Here is a 6,969-nt window from a genome sequence, read left to right as displayed (position 1 = left end):
ACCCTGAGATCATGACCTGAGCTGAAGGCAGAGGCTTAACCCTCTGAGCTACCCAGGCGACCCTAGCTTAATATTGTTATAGATGGTTATATATTATCTATCACCTATATATACATATATAGGTGGATGTGTGTATATATAGGGGTCAGTATGTAAGCACATATGTCTTTGCTCTGTCACATGAAAAAAACCTAAAAGAAATAACACTGCAGCAACAATGTGGACACTCCAAGGCCCAAATCTTGGTTTTGAATAGTATTCCTTTAGAGAATGACTGATTCTAGGACTAGGGAAGAAAATTTGTAATATGAGACTGGAGAATATTGCTGTACCAAAAAGTAAGAAAGTGGTGAAAAAAAGCGAAAGTAAAAACACATTAATGATGGCTTTAGCATCATAATCTCAAATAAGAATGAAATGGAGAAGATTAGTATGGCCCCTGCCCAAGAATGATATGAAAATTAATGAAGTGGTCCATATTAAACAAACAAACAAACAAACAAAAAACACAAAAAAACAAAAACCACACTTTTTAGGTTGTCAAAGATCCCATGAGCTAATAGAAAGAGTTTCCAGTGACCAAAGCTGAAAGGAATAATTAGAACAAAAACAAAGTAGTATTGGATTATAACACAACATATAGAATAAATGTCCATGATTCCATGAATATAAATAAATGATTTAATGAATTAATGAATGGAGGAAGAAGTGATAAATCCTCCTTACAGAAATAAAAAAGAATTGATTAGATTTCCTGCCTTAAAGGAGGAGAAGTATAACTCTCCACCCATGACATATGAACTGTGCACAGAGACTTTGTTCTAAAGGTAAAGTATAGAAACGGGGGGGCAGAAAGAGTAACTTCACATTGGGGAAATTATGAACATTCATTCAGGAGGTGAGTAATCATGGTTAACATCAGCAGTGATAAATCATGTTGATGTTATGTACCCTTAATATTATATAATAGAAATGATATGTGATCCTCTGTGATCTTCCTCTCAAAAATCCAAGTCTCAGGAGAAAAACATGGAGACAAGTCCTGTACAGAGGAATCCTACAATACCTCCTCAAGAACTTCTGACGTGAAAAAATAAACTTGAGGAACTGTCATAGCCAAGAGGAGCCTAAAGAGAGATGACAAATAAATGCATGTGGTATCTTAAATGGGATCTTTAAAAAAAATTATTAGATAAAAATCAAGGAAATAGGAATTAACTCTTCTTCCAATATCTTTTACTGATTCTATTTTCATAGTGGCATTTATGTCATTTGTGTCAAATGATATAGGTTGAATGTGTTTTGAGGCGATGTTGACCAAGAGTACCTGAGAAGCTGTATACTGCAGTGAACTCGTAACAGTAAATCATGTTTTTTGTCTTGTCACTGCTGTGAGACTTTAGGCAAGTCATTCTCACTTGTGTGGAACTCAACTCCCTATGCCAGCTTGAACTTTAGCTTTGGTTATTATAGGATGCATGCATATAGGAGCTCCACTGGAGGGTCTGAGGGTCATATCTAGTCATAAACAATTTATATAAGGAATTATGGAAACTCCAGAGCAATATCTCTCACAAGGAAAAATTAAATCCAGGCACATAAGACCTAAAAAACTATCTCAGTGTCTAATGGGGAAGACAGGGAAGGGGGAAGTTGAAAAGCCCAGTGTTAAGTATTACATGATTTCTAGCCTAATATTCACCAGCGTGTACCTAACTCTGAGGAGAGGAATTTGGTAGAAAGTACAGATACAGTTATTCCACAAAAATATATGAAAGTCAAAGCATTGCCTAGGGACTTATGGATTAGCATAGTTAGGAAATAAGATTCTTTCCCCACAGATGAAGAGAGCACACTGTGTTTCTTTTAGTATTAAGAGCTCAGAGATCTCAACTTTCTTTGCAGACCAACAGTTCTGAGGTATTAACACATCAGAATATTTTCCATGTAATGAGGCACATGGTAACACTGACTCAATGTAAATTTGGCAGTTACCCGAGATGGCTTTGCAGGGATGACACAGACATGGAAGTTTTGGTGTTTTGAATTCTACTGTGCATGCCCCTGTTAGACAGGTTTGGAGAAGGGTAGGGCCTTTTTTGAGTTTGAGACAAATATAAAATGAATAGAATAGATTCTGTTGTCCTCCAATGGTAAACAGAGCTAGACTCAGGGAAGCAATATTTGTTATTAGCATGGTTGAGCAATAGAAGTTGAAAAACAGAAAATAGGGTATTTCCAAGTGATTAATCACTAAAATTGGTATTTCATAAAGTTTGAAGTACAACTCCAATATCAGATACATTGGAGTTACTCTCATAAAAGGTTGATACACTTTCTGACCTTAAACTCTTAATTTTTGGCTTCTCCCTTTTCCCTGGAGAAGATCTGAGAATATTTTTAATGTAACATAAGGGCACTCCAGAACCCAGAATGAAAAATTCCTAACTGAATGATGGCTAAGGCTCTGCCTATCTATAAAAGTTTATTGGCTCTAAGCCAGGGAGGTTTATTATAGGAACATTGTTGCTGACTCTCTAGATTATGAGGAAATGAGGAGAAAAAAAAAAAGCACACACAAATCCTTTGGAGCAGCTGAAATTATAGCTTGGCTGTTTGAAGGTCATACTGTTTTTCCAAACTAATAGAGAAATATTAGTGTTCTGAAGCATGGGCCCCCTGCCCAGTTTCCATCTCAAGTTTTCCAAGTTAAGTATTTATACGTCAGTCACTCAAAATAAAATAAAATAAAATAAAATAAAAAACCAAAACCAAAACCAAACCAAACCAAACCAAACAAAAAACCCAAAACTTGCTTATCTGAGATCCTAGACCACATAACCAAAATTAAAAGGGTTGTCTATTTCATTCATCTCGCCATAAAAGTTTCAGGTAATATAGCACTGATGCAGTTCATTTTGGGTGTGGGAAGTTAAAAAAAAAAAAAAAAAGAATGTTGGGAGAGAATAAGTATTTTGCAACTGAATTGTAGGCAGTCCAGGGAAAGAAAAGATAAGATATCAAAGACTCCCAGGGCACTTCAAATATAAGTCCTAATAGAAGAAAAACACATACAGAAATAAGTGATAAAAGTTATTTTCTTTTGGAGGTAACTGACTGTGGACTATTTGTCAGTCAATGGGTGCCATAGGCTGATCAGATGGAAAGGAAGTTCACTGGACTAGAAAAAAATGTGATTCTATTAAATTGGTAACCTTTACAATATAAACAGTTACCAAGTTTGTCATTTACATCAGTCAAGGACAAGCTGAATCAAATGATTTATCTCTTAGTGTTCAGTAAAGCAATTTAAAAGGACTCAACTTGCCAGCGTCCATCCCAGTGTCATGTACCATATATGGCCACACAGATGCAAATTAATAGGTTAGACACTCTGAAACAATTACAACTGGACTCATTTTAGTTTGAAATTACTAAGTAACAAAATATGCTCTTCCATAGCTCAGTGGGTGGCATGATACCATTTGGAGGGTTTGTAGGAATAGTTTCCATCATCTGATTACTAGAGAAGGGGGCTATTTGTGGAAGTTCCTAAAGAAATGTTTTCTTTGGCCTCTCCTTTGACATTTATGTGTTTTACGTATTGCATTAAGCTTTGAAGAGTAAATACATCAGCATATCACATGAACAATTCTTACAGATAATGCAACCTGTTTATGTAAAGGATACTTAGTCAAGAAGTTTGAAGAAGTAGTCAGTGTCTCTAGCTTTTATGAATCAGTTCTTCCAAATGTACATTCACATTCACTAGAGATATATCCTTGCAAATTATAATAGGCTTATTTATTTTCAGAGTTCAACCGTGTTCTACATTCAGAAGTTTACAAAAAGAATTTAGGAAACAATGAAAAAAATTTATTTGAAAAATAAATACAACATTGAAAATCCAAATTAAGACATTCAGACTTTGGCTTCACAGTTGGGGGAAATGAAAATATATTTTTCATTTGTACCTCTAAAGTCTTTAGTGAAATATTTTTCTTAAAACCAGTTAGCTAGCTAAAAACAAAAACAAAAACAAAACAACTTCATCTGACATGTTTAAAGAATTATTGTTTTGCCTAGTCCATAATTTCGAATTATGCTCCATTTTAAAAATGGGCCTTGGTCCAGCACCTTTACAGAGTCAATGAATGCAAATTTTCTTCAGTGTTTTGGCACCTTTCATTTTACATTATTGTTTACCTACAGGATTTTCTAAGGATCAGGCAATGTATACAATTTACTTAAATAAAGAATAAAAAAAAATTCCATGTCAGGAAATAAGTATCTAAGTGTATTTAACCGAGTGGCTTTATATTTAAAAATACAAATCTAGCTCCATGGAAAGTAATTCTGGTCATCTATAGTGATTTTTTAAGTATCTTCTTAAAATATTTGAAATATTACCTTCTTAGTTATTTTAATTATGAACACTAAACATTTTCCCTTTAAAATTAACTGTATTTACTGTTTTTTTTTTAAAGTTGTTATTTATTTGAGAGAAAGAATGAAAGAGGGAGAGAGGGTGAGAAGGTGCAGGGTCAGAGGGAGAAGCAGGGAACCAGGAATCGAGGCGGGACTCGATCCTTGGACTCCAGGATCATGACCTGAGCTGAAGGCAGTTGTTTAACTAACTGAGGCACACAGGCGCCCCATGAAATTAACTGTATTTACTGTCAAAGTACTTACTTCATTCACAGAATTTTTAAGCATGAATAGTTCTACTTGTCCTATATGATGTCTTTAGACACCCAGATGATATATAAACATCTCAGAGAAAGCAGGTAAGAATTGCCCGTTTTATTTTGAGAAACCTCAATACAGGGCATTAGATCTGTATTTTTTAACAAAGCAAATAGAAAGGGAAATTCTGACTTAGCACAATTAACTGGTATTTTTTATTTTATAATGATACATTATTTCAATTGATATTAAGTAACTAGTATGTATTTCCTTATCTTTGAATATTTAGTAGTCACCAACAGGAACAAAAACACTGTATAAGAACACTCAGTTTTAAGATATTAATAGTATTCAAGACAATTTGTTCAGAAGCTGGGAGACTTTTTTTTTTTTTTGTAGACAATCATATCACATATAACAAGAGATTTAATATTGAAGAGAACATATTATTTCTGGTAGGCTTTTCCTCATCTCCTAGATTATTGTAAATACATTTCTTATTCAATTTTCTGATATTTCTTTCCCTGTAGTAATGCTGAGTTAGAGTAAAAAAAAAAAAATAAAAAAAAAAAGCAAAAAACAAAACAAAAACTTTCAGGTTTTTTTTTTTAAAGATTTTATTTATTTATTTGACAGACAGAGATCACAAGTAGTCAGAGAGGCAGGCAGAGAGAGGGAGAGGAGGAAGCAGGCTTCCCGCTGATCAGAGAGCCCGACTTGGGGCTCGATTCCAGGACCTCAGGATCACAACCTGAGCCGAAGGCAGCGGCTTTAACCCACTGAGCCATCCAGGCACCCCCAAAATTTCAGTTTTTAAAGAAAAAAAAACATTGGAAAAAATCATTAGAATTGGTGTCAGTTTCTGGGAAAATAATAAAAACTTGAAGTATTTTTTTTCAATATTCTGTTTCTTCCTTTAACTTCTGTTGTTGCATAGCTACATCAAATTAATCAATAAAATGGTAATGATTTTAATAGTATCTTGACCTCCCTACAATAGGGAGGCGGTGGGCTTGCCAAAGTAAGAATGCATTTTTAAACACTTTCCTAATAGGAATGGTTAATTCACCTCGATTCTAACTGCTTTTACACAAGTGGTAAAGTTAAAGAACATATTTGGCTCTCTAAATTGAAATAGAATTTGTCCAGCAGATTCTGATGTAGACTTACCAGTTTGCAACTACAATGTTTTTGAAAGACATAGAAAGACTGAAAAACAAAGAGTTTTGTGAAAGCAACGATATAGAGAGAGCTTTTCATCAGAGTACAAGGAAAGTTCCATGGAATAGTAGTGCAATGCAAATAAATTGAGGTGCGAGGACCCTAGTGGTCTGATAACACTTTATTTCATGAAACAGAAGAATCCTATTCACACGAGAAAGTGACAGAAAGCCTTTATGTTCCTCCTCAATTTTCTTTCTTTCTTTCTTTTTTTTTTTTTTAAGATTTTATTTATTTATTTGACAGAGAGACACAGCGAGAGAGGAAATACAAGCAGTGGGGCTGGGAAAGGGAGAGCAGATTTTCGCTTCTCAGGGAGCCTGATGTGGGGCTCGATCCCAGCACCCTGGTATCATGACCTGAGCTGAAGGCAGACCTGTAAGGACTGAGCCACCCAGGTGCTCCTCCCCCTCAATTTCTACCACATTGGCCAGAGACTGAGATTGAAAACTTTCCAATGTAAGGCAGCAACTCTTTGAATTCGTAGAGTTAAGATAATGGTTTGAGATGTGTGTAAAGTACCCTGTATAGATGTGTGGCTCCTTTTGGGGAGTCCATAAAAAAGTGCATATGTAACTATGATTTCTACTCCCTCCCTCAGATATCAGCTGAGATCATGACATGCATTCCTTTATGCTTACTTGCTGTATATGAAGCCCAGAGCTAAATACACATATTTTCAAATGACAGACACTTATGAGGCATTGAGTACTTACTGAAAATTTGTGGGTCATGACTAGGAATCAGTTTATGCACAATGTAATCATTCCTTTAATAGTTATGGGAAGCCATCAATGGTAATACCCACCAAATCACTAATTTCCTGCTTGGAAACTAAGTGAAGGAAGTGGTCATTGATTCATGTAATTAATATAAAATATATATATGATAGCCTTCAAAATAGCAACTATTGGCTAACTTAAATAATGGTACCCATTTCAATGGAATCTTATGTCAACTTTTAAAATCATGTTTTTAAGGAAAGTTTAATAAAATGGAAGTTGCTTCTCACAACATGCTTTTGAGAGGCCAAAGGATAGGAAATCGAGCAGCTAAGGATTG

General features: G+C 34.9%; 1 non-coding gene across 1 annotated transcript; it reads left to right on the top strand.

The window, feature by feature from the left end:
• The first annotated feature begins 381 nt into the window (after positions 1-381).
• On the top strand, positions 382-484 carry LOC116571228. The gene has a single exon (XR_004277793.1). It is a non-coding gene; the product is annotated as a U6 spliceosomal RNA (small nuclear RNA).
• Positions 485-6,969: the final 6,485 nt, after the last annotated feature.

Source organism: Mustela erminea, chromosome 12, assembly GCF_009829155.1.
Source record: "Mustela erminea isolate mMusErm1 chromosome 12, mMusErm1.Pri, whole genome shotgun sequence".
In the NCBI taxonomy this organism is placed as follows: domain Eukaryota; kingdom Metazoa; phylum Chordata; class Mammalia; order Carnivora; family Mustelidae; genus Mustela; species Mustela erminea.
Note: the sequence above shows the minus strand (reverse complement) of the source record. Positions and strands in the feature narration are given on the sequence as shown.